Raw genomic sequence first — 16,163 nt, 5'->3', positions numbered from 1 at the left:
TTCAATGCCCTCTAAGTCAAGCTCAGCACTAAAGTGGATTTAGGTACCCCTTGCTGTAATGGTCTGTCTTGTCCCTTTAAGAGACAAGCCAACCCCATTCCTTGCTGAGGCAAGCTGATCTTCCTTTTCTAGAGGTAGCTTCTCTCTCTCCCTTCTCCCCACTTCTCCCCTTCTCCTCTCTCTCTCTCTCTCTCTCTCTCTCTCTCTCTCTCTCTCTCTCTCTGTCTCTGTCTCTCTCTCTTCTCTTCCCCCTTCTCCCCTTCCCTTCCATAACCCACTAAATAAATACCCAACTTCATTCTGCATGGCGTGCCTATCTGTCTCTGTCTCTCACCTGCCACATAGGTTTCTACCTGGGACCCGGCTGCCTTTGTGGCCTGCCATGGTCTTGGAACCCGATGCTGGCTGCCTCCTGCCACTCAGGGACCTGTGATGTGGTCTCATGGCCCACTGCTGCCACTTAGGGACCTGCAGTATTTTACTGAAACCATTACACCTACAGCTGAACGAATGTTCCTTAATTGTCCCATTCTCATCAATAACAAACACTACTTACTGCTCCATCCTGTACATCATCTTGTCACTATATAGGACAATATATATGGACTTTATGCAATATTCATGGAAGAAGTTTCTAGGAAAGGAAAGCTATATTCCCTTTTTAAAAATATAGTTCATTTTTATTTTGTGTTCATTGGTGTTTGCCTGCATGTATGTCTGTGTGAGGGTGTCAGAAGCCTGGAACTGGAGTTACAGACAGGTGCAAGCTACCGTGTGGGTTCTGGGAATTGAACCATTTAACCACTGAGCTTTCCTTCCAGCCCCAGAGTGCTGTATTCTTATCCAGATCTTCTTGAGTCTTCTGCTGAACTCATTGGTATTCTGAAAGCTCCTAGGAATTGGCTGATTGTTGGGGCTGCTTTTGTAAAGGGTGACACTAAGAATTACTCTGGTAAAGTATTTACTGTTAGTAGTGGATCTGATGACTTTATCCTCAAACACCTTGTATCTAAACACTCTCTGTTGTTGTCTCCTTCACTGTGATATAAACCTCCCAGTGCTGAGAATATGTATGTGATTTCTAAACCTTTGTGGCCCCGGTACCTAGTATAGCACTTGACTTATTGTAAGCGCTATTCTTGAATAAGTGGGGATGGATGAAAGTGAATACAATTAGTGTATTTAAGTGATACTGGAGAAAGGAACTTATAATACATAGGAACAATGGTTTTAATCTAATTTAGTTAAAATGTTAATTTGGGCGGTTGGCAAAATTAAGCTGCAAAATAGGTATGAAATGTATCCAAGATCATCTATCAAAATCAAGTATAAAAACCCTGCCTCTGGCTACAAGTGAGCTTTTTATTAAAGGCAGTTCTTTTCCCATTGTCTGGTGGAAGCGCTGGCACTCTGAAACCTGGTGGCAAGAATATATGTTTATAACTTTGTAAACCAGATAACCATATATGCTGGTAGATAATGGAGTCCACCACATGGGCATGTTCCCAGGATTGCAGATCTTCATAATATATAGTCAGTGTTTGGAGTCACCCTTGAAAAAATGGCCAAATTAATTTAAATTCATATTATGCATGGATGATAGTTATGACCCTGGCTACTAACCTTGTTTATTGACAGATATATTTATGAAAAGTCTGTAACATGAATCATTTCAAATCAAATCCCAAAGATGTTTTGGGTCCATTGCTGATCTTCAACTGACAGTGACTTTTAACCCTTTAGCTTTAACTGTCTCTGCTGCCTCCCCAGTCTCTATGTCAAGTAGTTAATGATCTATACACAAATACTGCCCTGAGGGAGCTCTCCATTTAAAGGGGCCCTGAATCATTTTATAATGGAAGTATAGCAGAGTATTCACTGATTTATGATTTGTCAGTAAAGGTTTTTAAAATGAATTCCATGGTGTTTTCAGATGGAACAGGATTTTCACATCTATCATTCTACTAAGTTTTCTCCATTGTTCTCCCATTTGGAGAAAACTTTCAAAAAGTTGATCTGCATTTATGATTCCCTTTGTATGAAACACCATTTTACCTGTATGCTATTGTATGTCTTAAAAGTAACTGTAATGATAAAAGTAAAATGGTGCGGTTTCCCAAGTGGCTGCAGCAGGCAGCAGGCCATGAGACCAAGCTGCAGGTGCCTGAGTGGCGGCAGGTAGCCGGCAGTGGGTCTGAGAGCAGCCAGTCCTAGGCAGGGACAGTGCAATTCCCCAAATGATTGCAGTGGGCCACGAGGGGCAGCGAGTCCCAGGCAGGGAGTCACATGGTGGGTGAGAGACCAAGATGGATAGGCACACCATGCAGAGTGAAGTTGGATTATGGAGGGGAAGAAGAGAAGGGGGAAGAGCAGAGAAAGGGGGGAGAGAGGGAGAGAGAGAAACAGAGAGGAGAGGAAGGGGAGAAGTGGGGAGAAGGGAGAGACAGAAGCTGCAGACAGACAGACAGAGGGGAGTGGAAGGGAAGGGACTGAGGCTGGAAGCTGAAGATCAGTTTGCCTCAGCAGACAGAGGAGTGGGTGTGGCTTGTCTCTTAAAAAGAGACAAAGCAGACCTTACTGTAACCACAGAGAACTAATATCAATGCCATAATATCCATCAATTGCTGAACATTTATTATGTCTTGGTTGGTTTGCATCTACTGTCTCATGTAAATGTGCCAGATTGCGGAGTCCCCCAAAGGCCACCAAGGAGTCTGAATCCGTATGCAAAAGCAAAGAGACTTTATTCAAGCTTGAGCTTGGACCCTCTGTGTGTCCTAAGCAGTGATACCAGATTAGAGAGTTTTTGTCATAGCAGAGGTTGGGGTAAGGTTCAGGAGCCCTGATTAACTGACATTCGTCTAGGGGTAAGGGTGTCTCTTGGCGGAAGGGGGATAGGTGTGTGCTAGGTTAAGGGATGTCTAGTAATCCTGTTTATAATGGTTGGAACATTAGGTATTTCCCCTGGAAGTTAGGTATTTTCCCCTTGGATGCTGATTGGCCCATCCTGGGTGTTGCCTGGGTGGTTTTTGTGGTCTTTTCCTGGAGCCAGGTATTACCTTAAGGTAAACTGAAATTTATGCCTACTCTTTGGCTTCTATTTAGCCTGTCATGGCAGCAGTATAGCCAAGCTGCCCTGAGCCCCACAGTAAACAGTTCTCAGCAGTGCATCATTTCTTCATTGCCAAACTGGGGAAATAATTTCAGGGATTAGGAGGGTAGTGTCATCTGCAGTCAAGAACAAGCTGGTACTAGGACTGGAATTTGAACCTACACAGACAGTACTATAACAAACTCATGGTTTGTCCACAGTTTAAAGGTGTCAGATTCAGACATAAGTGTAGGTAACACAGTCTAGCATCTCTGACATGCTGCATGATTACTAAAGAGTCAGGAAATAGTGCACCAGGCAGTGGTGGCACATGCCTTTAATCACAGCCCTTGGGAGGCAGAGGCAGGTGGATCTCTGAGTTTGAGGCCAGCCTGATCTGCAGAGCGAGTTCCAGGACAGTACACAGAGAAACCCTGCCTCAAAAAACAAATAAAGATTCAGGAAATAGCTTTCTAGACTCAAAATATAGCCCATCTAGCCCAGAAGGTTGTCTGGATCAAAGAGAATTTGGGGTAAAAGGACATATGATAATTCTCAAACTGAAAGAATGAATATTTTTTTCAAAATTAGATTAACTACAAAATTTCCTGCAATTAATTATTCATATGCATATTGAAAAGTACATTTAAAGATAAGTAAGAGTCATAAGTTAAGGAGTTTGCATACCAAGGACGGATCACAAATCCAAGTCTGTTGTCAAGTCCTAAGTATGGGTTTTATATGAGATGACTGAGCTTCTACTGTTCTTTTTTTAATAATTTTTTGAAAGCTTAGAGTTTTATTCAAAATAAAAGTTTGGTTTGTCAAAGTTGCATTTTCATGGAGAGAGCATCTGGTCATAGCTCAGGTGGCTGTGAGTATTACTGCCGCTATGGATAATAGGCACATTAATCCAAGCCAGCATCTTAGTGAACCACAACTTGTGGTTCAGCTCTTCTTTTATTCCTTATTGCTGTTTCTAATAAAGCAAGATGTTAAAGCTAACTGCATGCTCTATTAATTATATGAAGGTGAACTTGAATCATCTTTGTTACTGAAGATGATTAATAATTACTAGTTCTGCACATGTTTCTAGTGCATTTCAGTAAATAAACAGGGTACATTGTTGGGTAGTAATTGATTAATTAGCACATTCATCCTACACAGCTCAGTGGTCCAAGGATGCTGAGTTTGAGATATTGTTCATAATTATTACAGGAAACAAATCTGCTCCATTTCTCAGTTTATTCTTCTGCACACTACTTTTTGTTCTAAATCGAATGCTTAATGGTTCAAAACCTCACAGGTTTATTCAGATAAATCAACTCATGAAAACTTGCAAGTCATAATCTCAGAATCTTGTTTTTGTGTGAACTAGGGTGAAAACCTTTATAAGGCTAATTTTAACATTTAATCTTACTGTTAAACTGGATCAAATACTGTAAATATAGGGCACTTCCCTGCCATGCAGGAAATGCTCTTTGCGCACCTATGCACAACAGGGGTACTGGAATCTCATTTGCTTCCCAACTACATCAAATAAGCTGAGGATTGCAAGCGTCAAGTTGGCACTTTGCAGAACCAGTCACATATACTGTGGAATCTTTAGAAAAGTGTAGCATTGTGTATCAGTTGCTATTTTAACTCTGTGTCATTTAGGACTTTTTTCCTTCTAGTTACTGAGCCAGCATATATTGAGAGATAGTGTAGTTGAGAGCTTTGGGCAGGGGCTCAGGAGTTTCTCAGGTTTCTATCTCCGTATTCGCTCTCTGTGTGTCCTAGGGTTGGGCCCAGGACTTCATATTTATTAGTCAAGGACTCTACCTCTTAAGGAAATTATGAGCCCACCACATCCCCCTGTTTAAGCATGAATCATTTATCTGTAAAATGATGGTACACTGAAAAGCCCAGGCTTCAGACATAAAGAACCCAGCCTTGCATCTAGACGCCATATTTCTAGTTTTACTCCTTAGGGCAGCAAGAATTTAAACTCTTCAAGTTTGTGGTTTCTTACCTTGAGTTTATTATGACTCAAATAAGATGTGAAAATACTTTGGAAGCATATAAATATTAGGCATTTCTCATATTGTTTAATAACCTTCTTAGTTAGTTAACACTGACATGATGCAGTAAATCCATGTGTACTGGAATGACAGCAAGAGCTTTAAAACACTCATTGTACTGTTACTAAAACCTTAGTAGGTAAGGATTTCTGATGTGACTTCATAATTAGTTTTTAAAAATTTATGTATCTGCATATGTGTGCATACATTTGAGAGTGGCTACCCAAGGAAGCCAGAAGACGGCATTATATCCCCTGGAACTGTAGTTAGAGGCCATTGTAGGCTGCCTAGAGTGGGTACTTGGAACTAAACTCAGGTCCTCTGCAAGAGTAGCATACATCTTATGCACTGATTTTTTGTTAGCTCTGACTTTATAATTTATTCCTAAAGGAAAGTGTCTGAAAAACAGTGTGTCAGGTATGATCCTATTTAAAACATTTTATACATGAAGAATAAATCATTATATAGAAACTCAACAAATATTTTTTGAAAGTACAAATGTGCTATGTATTAATTAAGTATCCTATTAATAAGTAATGTTCTAGAAGATGTATATGTATATACATGTTTGTATATATACATATATTCAAGCTTACAATCTGTTGGGTGAGATAGACAATAAAAACAAGTCTATTTTGTAATATATAATGACATGTGATTATCAGGTACCCTGTAGAAAAAGAAAGCATGGTAAAGAAACAGAGTAGTATTAGTACTATGTTAGGGAGGTGGCTACCTGGTCTGGTGAAAGCTGAATGAAGATTTGAACGCTACAAGGTAGTGACTGGCTACTAAGGAGTGGAATGCAGTGTAGAGGCCCTAGGCCCTGAGAATAGATACAGTCTAGAATTTTGACAGTAGTTATTAAAATTTTTATGATTTTCTATTTTTTAGGTTTTGAAGAAGCTATGTGACACTCTGTGTTTTTTTAAAAAATAATATACACAGACTTTTATAACTAGAAAAAAATTTAAAACTCTATGAAGTAATCTTAAGAAAAGTGTTCCTAAGTAGGTTTGAAAGTCAATATTGTTTTTGTCTTCCTGGGTTTAATGCCAAGACTCTCTGAACAGATCATGAATCATTTATAAAGGGCAATTTCTGTCTTGTCAGTGAGGTTAAGAAAGAGTTTCAGGCATGATAGTGCATGTTTTTAATCCCAGTATTCCAGAAGCAGAGGCAAGTATATCTCTGTGGGTTCAAAGCCAGCCTAGTCTACAAAGCAAGTTTCAGGCTAGCCAGGGCTACACAGTGGGAAAAAAGGAAGTATTTTAGGTATAATTTGTATCATGACAGATCAGGGTGATTCTCACAGACTGATAGAGAATTGTCTTCCTCCGAGCTCCTTCCTCGGGCTTTGGTCCATGGATGTCAGAACAGTTCCTTGTGCCTGCTTATAGAAGATGCGGCCCAGAATACACAGGGACATGGTAGGATGTTATTAGAAGATGGGAGTAGAATGCCAGGCAGAACTAGTTTTACCATCAATGTTACACATCTTTTAGATGTAGTCATTAGGGACTGGGTCAACTACATAGCAAAGTAGAATGTTACCAAATATATCATTCTCCTTTTTGATACTGGTCAGAGCCAGCACTTCAGCTCTTCATTCTGTCACTAAAAAGCAGAGATAAAAGGAAGGTATGCTCTGATTTGTACTGGAACAAAAATGCCAAATATTTTTATTCTAATTTCTAGTCCATATGACTATACCAAGATATAAGTAAAGGGTGTATATATTATGTCAGCTCAGGAAAAAATTACTTAGAAATAAAATGTTTCCTTTACTTTAGTTGATTAACAATAACTAAAAGTGTAACATGAACGGGCCAGGCCTGCTTGTTTGTTGGGGTTTTTGTCCCGCCCGGTAGCCCACAACTGTTTAGCCCCAAAGAAAATCACACATAGGTCTTCATAAATTATAAGCTGATTGGCCCATTCACTCTAGCCTCTCACTGGCTAACTCTCACATCTTGATTAACCCATTTTTCTGATCTATGTGAGCCATGTGGCTCAGTACCTTTTTTCAGTGGGGCAGATCACATCCTGCTGCTTCAGTGATCTGGGCAGGAGTGGGAAGAATCAACTTCCTCCTTCCCAGAATTCTCCTGTTCTCATTAAATCATTTTTACTTCCTGTCTGGTTTTCCCGCCTATATTTTCTGCCTGGCCAATCAGCGTTTATTTATAACATGATTGACAGGATACAGACAATTCTCCCGCACCATAAAAGTACAGTATATAGAGTGACCACCCCCACAAATAAAGACATCATCCAATATAGGATTGTATTTAGCTTCTTGTTGAGAGATGTGTTTGACTTCAGTCAAAAGAACACCTTCTGTGGTTGGGGAGATACCTCATTTGGTGAAGGGATTTTCTAACTAGCATGAAGAAAGACCTGACTTTGGCTTCCAGAATCCATGTTTAAAAATAAGTAAATAAAAGAGGTGGGGCTGCACACTTGCAATCCCAGAACTGGGAAGGCAGACACAAGAGAGTTCCTATGCTCACTGAGTAACCAGTGATGAGTTCTAGGCCATTAAAGACCTGTCTCTTAGAGAGAGAGAGAGACAGACAGTACATCTAAGGAACAGCAGCCAGTGTTATCCTTTTCCTTACACACACACACACACAGAGAGAGAGAGAGAGAGAGAGAGAGAGAGAGAGAGAGAGAGAGGGAGAGAGGGAGAGAGAGAGGGAGAGCGAGAGCCCAGTCCCAAATAACTGACTCAGAGGCTGATTATGAATCATAAATGCTCAGCCGATAGCTCAGGTTTGTTACTAGCTAACTCTTACAGTTAAATTAACCTATTTCTATTAATCTATGTATTGCCACGTGGCTTGTGGCTTTACTTGTCCTGTAGTATGTTTGGCTTCCCGGGAGGCCAACTGGCCTCTTAACTCATACATATTTCTGTGCAAATTAGATTGTTTCATTTTTCCAATTAATGTCACACAAGTTCAATATGGAACAGAAAAAAAATCCCATCATTAAGTAATCACTTAGTAGTTGTTCTTATCATCTCAGTGTGTGTACATTGTAATACTATGTACATATTTTGAAGCCATAATTTGTTACAATTTTCTTTAGATTAAAAAATCAGGCCGGGCGGTGGTGGCGCATGCCTTTAATCCCAGCACTTGGGAGGCAGAGGCAGGCGGATCTCTGTGAGTTCGAGACCAGCCTGGTCTACAAGAGCTAGTTCCAGGACAGGCTCGAAAACCACAGAGAAACCCTGTCTCGAAAAACCAAATTAAAAAAAAAATCAGTTATGTGTATGTGTGTCTGCATGTAGGTTGTCACACAGGCTAGAAGAGGGCATTGAATCCTCTGGATTTAGAGGTACAGATACTTGTGGGCTGTCTGAAGTGATTGCTGGGAACCAAACTCAGGTTCTCTGGAAGTTCAGCAAGGCCCCTTAACCGCTGAGCCACCTCCTAGCTTCTTGTATTGGCAGTCTTCATGCTGTTCTAAAATGTTTCCTTAAACTGGTGCATGATTGTAATCCCAGTGAGAGGTAAGACAATTGTGACTTTGAAATCCTGAACTATAGAGCTAAACTTGAAAGAGAGAGAGATAGAGAAGGGCGGGGGAAGACAGAGATTATTAATAGTGACAATTTCTTCCAACATATTCTCCCCATTACAACAAAACAGTATTGTGAGATATTGACTTTCAAACCCTAAACACATTGACAAGCATTCCCTTCTTGAACTCCTGCCAGGCATCCCTGTGCCTTTTCTCACTTAGGCCCATGTTGTCTCAAACACTAACATGATTTGTAAGCCTCAGACTTCATCCCATGGATCCCAGTTTCTTAATCTTTGAGTTGTGACCTCACTAGAGTTGCATTACTAAATGTAGTGGTAGCAAATCCTAAACATTAATTCAGAATCCGCATGGGATGACCTTGGCTTCTGGCAGTTCTTGCCCATTGCATCTCACAATTTCACTTCACTTTGATTCTGAGCACAAGACACTGTCAAGCCATGCTGTTGCCAGTTAATGTAGCTTAGAGTACTCTCAGCTCAGCAAGATTATTATATGTAGTATTTTTACTTTGCATGCAAAATTTACTGGTCTTACTGAAATATAAGAGTTTAATTACAGAAAAAAACTTTTAATATTTTTGTTATTATCTATCAAAACATAAGTATCAAATTAATCTCTATATTTAATTGTATTAGAGTATTTGATTTTTAAAAATACTGTTTGAAATAAAAAAAAGTTTGAGTTGCTGACTTAAGTTTCTTTCTTTCTTCCTTCCTTTTTGTTTGTTTTTTTGAGACAGGGTGTCTCTGTAGTTTTGGAGCCTGTCCTGGAACTAGCTCTTGTAGACCCAGGCTGGCCTTGAATTCACAGAGGTCCTCTGCCTCCCCAGTGCTGGGATTAAAGGTGTGCGCTACTACCGCCTGGAGTGACTTAAATTGCATAAAAAAAATCAATCAATTTTTGCTTGGCATTAGGACAGAATTTCCAACAATTTCTGAACTATACCTAAACATACTTATGCCATTCTGTACTACATATTTATGCAAAGTAATATTCTCAGTACTGATGTAAAGGTATTTGTCTACTCTGAAAATTATTGAAGATGTATGTTTTGTAGTACCAAATGTTAAGCTGATACAATTTTTTATGTAAAAATATACAAGCATATCCATCTCATCTTTAATAAATGACAAAATTATATGCATATAAATTTATGATTTGTTATCAGTAAATGTTTTATTGGCATGCCTGTTTTATATAACTGTATGCCCAGAGCTGTGTAAAATTCCATGGGTGAAAAGGTGTCAATGGTGGAATGTGTTTAAGAAGCCCTCCCTAGGTGATATTACCCCTCTTTAAAGTGCCTGCTGGGGAAAACTCAAGTTTGCTAAAAGAATTTACTTTTTACTCTGTGGAGGGGCGGAGCCTACATTCATAAGTGAGTTTCACGTAAAGCAGCCCCCTTCTTCTTGTTGTTATTTTTTACCTGTCTTAATTCTACGAAGCAGCTCTCTGTTCCCTATTTTCTCCCCATAATGCCCAGTTACCTCTTTATAAGTCAAAGCTTATTTCAGTTCACACTGGACTCTTAAACCTTATAGCTATAGCTAGTCCAATCCTGATTAAATAGATGCTTACCCACCTTAACCAGTATGTGGTCTTGTTTATCTTTAACAAATTTAAAGTATATAGTGTGATGTTTCTTGCATTCAAAAACTACTTGCATTTCAACACAGTGAATAGTCTACCATCCCCAGAATTTTTTTGTTTGCCCTTTTATCACCTTCCTGCTTCCTCTCACCTAGTTCAACCAGGCAAACATTTTCTACAGTTTATCATTCCTAGAATGCTAAATAAATATATACTTTTTCTGCCTGAAATTCTTCATTCTGTATAACTAGAGACTCTTTTATGTAATTGAGTTTATCAGTACTTCACTCTTTTTCGTATCCAATTGTTCCATATCATTCAATGTTTTTTCGGCTGTTTGGCAGTTCATGAACAATGGGTTGTTTCCAGTTTTTATTTGGAAGTTCCTATAGACTTTTATTATATGTACTTCTATGAGCAAGAGTTTTCTCTTTGATAAATACCTACAATATGTGGTAGGCATAGTAACTATGATTTCTAATGGTTACATGGAGGTCTTTTATGGAAAATAACCCATAAAAAGCTTGTTGAACATTTACATCATTCTGGTTTTTTTTTACTGCTGTTGCAGTTCTTGTTGTTTCTCTCATCCCTTTCTCCTTCTCTTCTCCTCTTTCTTTCTTTCTATGTATGTATGTATGTATGTATGTATGTATGGTGGCACACACACATACACACACACAACTGTGTTGTGTGTGCACACAATGATAATTGTAGACATGAAGCAGAATGTTATAGAGTGGCAAAGAATGCTTTGGAGAAAATCAGTTATCCAAAACCAAAATATAAAACCAAGGGTTGGGAAAATGGCTTAGTCAACAAAGTACTTAACTTGAAAGCATGAAGACCCAGAGCCCACGTTTTTTTGTTTTGGGTTTTTGTTTGTTTGTTTGTTTTGTTCTTGTCATAGTTGGTTTTTTTTTTTTTTGATTTTTCGAGACAGGGTTTCTCTGTAGCTTTGGTGCCTGTCCCGGAACTAGCTCTTGTAGACCAGGCTGGCCTCGAACTCACAGAGATCCGCCTGCCTCTGCCTCCCGAGTGCTGGGATTAAAGGCGTGCGCCACCACGGCCCGGCATAGTTGTTGTTTTTAAAGCCAGTCATGGTGGTGTACACTTGTAATCCCTGTGCTGGGGAGGCTGAGACAGATGGTTACCTCTGCTTACTGGCCATCTAGCTAGCCTACCCTACCTGGGGAATTCTAGGCTGGTGAGAGAATCTACCTTAAAAAGAAAGAACTTGAGCAACAGTACTCAGGGTTGTTCTCTGGCATTTACATTTGTATGCACACATGTGCACATGCATGCAACACAAAGGTGCCTTCCCACACATACAAACACATCAAAAAATTAAAACAAAACCTCCCAAGTCTACTTTATGCATTTGTATCAAAGCTATATTTTCCCGTGCTATATTTAGGTTGTTTTTAACAACAGATTTTTAAATAGCAGGGACATGCTTGTTATTTACTGTTTTGGTGTATTTCTCTCATTTACATAAATACCCCAGAAACCAGCAGTTTAAAACTAATAAAAGCCAAGGCCTTCCATCAAGTGCAATAAAGTTTCACAACCATGAGTTAGATTGTTAGAGTGAAAAATAAACCTATATATGTAGTTATGAAGTTTTTTTTTCCTTGAAAGTGTATAATCACATTTCAAAGTTAGAGCTTCCATTTGAAGTAGCAAGCTAGTAATAATGCTTAAACATTTATGTAGAATGTTTCATCTTTGAAATACTCTCCCAACATTGGCTATTTAATCTCTGTGACTTTCCTAAGGAGCAGGTATTACCATGTGCCATTTATTTAGATAGAAAACTGTGGAAGATATGACCAGACTTAAAGAGTCAGAGGGCTGGAGCAAAAAGTCCCTGGCCCTTTAGTCTGTGTTTCTTTGGGATATAGCTCCAATAGCTCCAAGAGAATACATCAGGTTTCAAACAGTGATATGAATAATAGCTCGGTTTACTAGCTCAGGCTTTTCCATACAGTGCTGTCTAATCTATGGCCTAGACTGTAAAAGGAATGCTGTCTTGGTCCGTTCCGTGTTACTATAACAAAATACCTGAGGATCAATTCTTTATAACAATGAAATACTTATTCATTTATTATCTGATGTCTAGAAACTCCAAATAACATAGTGTCAGCATCTGACTAGGAGCCCTTTGGTTGTATGACAGAATGGGGAAGGGAAACAAAGAGCTGTCTGCAAAAGTTGAGCATGCGTGGGTAGCCTTGTTTTACAACTGGCTCTTGTGAAACATTAAGTCCATCCTTGGAGAAATACATTAACTTCTTCCATGGGTGATGCCCTATGTCCTAACTGTCTTTCATCAGATCCTGATCTCCCAGCTCTCAGTTTTGTTACACCTAAGCTATGAGCACACAGACCTTTGGGGGCACACGGAAACCATATAACAAAAGAGAAAGGATCCATATCCCACTCCATTTGCACTTGCAGTGAATTGAGCCAAACATTTTCTAGTGTGAAAAGCAAAGGCAGGCTATGGCCATACCATACTGAAAATACAAGTCTTGTCTGATCTTGGAATCTAAGCAGGGTCTAGCCTGGTTAGAACTTGGAAAGGAAAATAGCAAAAGCAAATGCTTCCTCCCTTCCTAGCTTCCATCCTCATGTGATCTGATCTTGCCTTATAGTTTTCCAAATAAGACTATGATTAGTGCATTTGAGGAATTGAACAAATGAGCTCTGCACATTAAAGCTAGAGGAACAGTAAAATAAAACTAATGAACATTTATAGTTTTGAAAATATAATTAATGTATGCTTGAGAAATTTTGAAAGATAAACATTTAAATGTTAAGATACTTATTACTTTCCCCACAGGGACAATGTGGGGAATTAATGAGATAACAAATGCAGAGTGCTTTGAGCTCTTTAGAGGAAAGGTGCCAGATGAATACAAATGATTATTCTTAAAACTATCAGATGGTTACTAATAAATTACTCATGATAGAAAGTGTATTTTCACACTTGACAACAGGATGTTTAGAGTTCTTAGGCTGTTACCAATGAAACAACCCCCTTCTCTAGCTATTCTCTATCTTGTCAGAAGTCCCACTTTTTGATCTCACGCTTGTTTCTCAAAATTACACAATGTGACTCCCCTATTTCCAAACTCCAGCACCTTCCTGGTTTATTTCCCTACCAAAGTCTCAGATCTCACACCTCAGGGGAATTCTACTGACACTATTTTCTTTCCCCCCTAATTATTTGATCACATAACTGTGATGTCTTGTGATGATGCCAACTCACAAGCAGATTTTTTGTTATATATTTATTGTAAGTATAGGAAAAGAAAGTTAAAAGTATTTAGAACAGTCATCACAAAGACAAAATACTACTTTTAAAAAGGGGAGAGCTGTGAAGTTGGGAGGATGAAATGCAATTGATAGTTGTCTTGGTCAGTGTTCTATTGCTGTGAAGAGATACCATGACCTTGGCAACTCATAAAGAAAACATTTACTTGGGGCTTGCTTATACTTTCAGAGGTTTAGTCCATTATCAGCATGACAGGAAGCATGGCAGTACACAGGCAGATGCTGGAGCAGTAGTTGTACTATATCCTCAGCCACAGGCAGAGAGGGAGGGAGAGGTGGGTAGAGGAGAGGAGGGGAAGGAGAGGTGGGTAGAGGAGAGGAGGGGAGGGAGGGAGACATTCTGGCCTTATAAGGGCTTTTAAAACCTCAAAGCTCATCCTCAATGACACACTTCCTCCCACAAGGCCATACCTCCTAATCCTTTCAAATAGTGCCACTCCACAGTGACCAAGCATTCATATCTATGAGCCTATGAGGGCCATTCTTACTCAAACTACTACAAAGCTCCAGTCAAAGCTCCATTGCTTCAGAAATTCATTGAGACTAGAGGGAACTGGGTAAGTGCTTGAGTGGTTTCCTTAATGTAACTCTATGATATTTTTATTTGTGAGTTGATTAGAATAAAGTGATTTTATTTAAAAATAAAATTTGACCTGGTGGTGGTGGCACACACCTTTAATCCCAGCATTTGGGAGGCAGAGGCAGGTGGATCTCAGAGAGTCCAAGGCCAGCCTGGTCTACAGAGCTAGTTGCAGGACAGTTAGGGCTACTGAACAGAAAACCCTGTCTCAAAAAAAAAACAATAAAATAAAATTTGTTGGTCGTGGTGGTGCATGCCTTTAATCCCAGAAGTTGGGAGACAGAGAGGTAGATCTTTGTGAGTTTGAGGCCAGCCTAGTCTACATAATGAGTTCTAGGCCAGCCAGGGCAACATAGTGAGATCCTATCTCAAAGTAAGCAAATACTTTAATTTAAAATGTATATTTATCACTTGAAAATTTTATACATGGATAGAATATATCTTGTTCATATATACTCCAAATGCTCTTGTTCCAACCTCCCCCAGGACTGCCTTAGCATGTTGATTTTATTATCAGGAGATGTTTAAATTAACTTGTTTTCCTATATTTTAAGCCATACACTAGAACTTGTTATAGAAGAAAGCAAATGTGTTATATGACATGGAGCAAGTGAAATTAAACTTTCTACTTTATGCAAAATGTTAAAGTCATGGTCAAAAGAAGCAAATCTCAAATTTATTTTCATTTAATCTAAAGCATGGGGTGAAGTACTCTTATTAAATATTGCTTTTTTCCATATGTAAGATGAGGATGGTAGTAATAACGACCTGCATGGGTTCGCTGGGAAGATGCAATAGAATTACAGAGCGTCTGGTCCAGCAGGTACCTAGCCCTACTAAATGTCCAGTAAATGGCGAGTGTAAGTGGCTAGTGGTCAGTGGACAGCATGGTGGTATGACCTATTGGTTTCTTAGAGTTCATATGAAACGAGCAGTATATTAAAGACACGCACCAGTAATGCTCTCCCAAGCACTTTTCCACTGCAGGTCATCATAGACAGTAGGTCTCATCTTCTACAGAATTAGCTCTACTGTTCAGTAGAAAATGACACATCATATTCCAAACTTCCTTTTACTAATAGAGGTCAGTAAAAATTCAACAATTCATTTTATTTGACTGTTTGGGATGCTTAAGACATTGTACACTCATAAATATGTTTTCAAACTGAATTTAGTCTGCTAGCTACACAATATCTTCGTAACATATATGTGCTGAAAGATAATGGACTATCCATCCCTCTTTGCAAATTTTCTGTAATTAAAACATTTCACTAATTTAATCTGGTCCTCTGGCTTCTTCCACTTAATTACTTGACGTGATTGTTTTAGTCTATGGATATTTTGCCTTTCATTTTGAAGCTGTAGGTATTTGGGCAGAGAACAGTCTATTGCTTTAGTATGGTTCTGAATCTGGAGAGAAAGCCTGAATTTGGAATCAAGTGTTTTGTGTTGCAAAATAATGATGTATGCAAAGGAGGCAAGTGGCATTGTTTGAAAAACCAATCATGTTGCTTAAAAAAAAAGGTACGGGAGAGTGAGCTCCTTTGCTGTTGCCAGCAGCTCCAGGCTCAGGAGTGCTAATCACAGTCCACACTCGGAACTTCCCTATGGCTTTAATGGTTTTGTGAGGAGGGCTTTGACCATGTGAACGATCCACTGCTGTGCTGAACAAAACGGAGACAGTTTTCTTTTAAAGTCCAGAGCAGATGAGAGCCATAAGGAGACAGAGGGTTTCATTTACTCTCAGGACTTGATTGTGCCAGTGAACTAATGAGTCTCCTGGACCTTATGTTGCTCTGGCTTCGATATAAGAGCGACTCTAATGGGCATGTAGCACTTCCTATCCGTCAAGTGTCTGGACAATAGGCCCCTCGTATGGATTAGAGAGATCTGGCAAGAAAAAGAGGTCATCACTGTACCTAGCACAGACAAGAAACCGGGCTAA

This window comes from Microtus pennsylvanicus, chromosome 3 (genome assembly GCF_037038515.1).
Source record: "Microtus pennsylvanicus isolate mMicPen1 chromosome 3, mMicPen1.hap1, whole genome shotgun sequence".
NCBI classification, from domain to species: Eukaryota; Metazoa; Chordata; class Mammalia; order Rodentia; family Cricetidae; genus Microtus; species Microtus pennsylvanicus.
Note: the sequence above shows the minus strand (reverse complement) of the source record.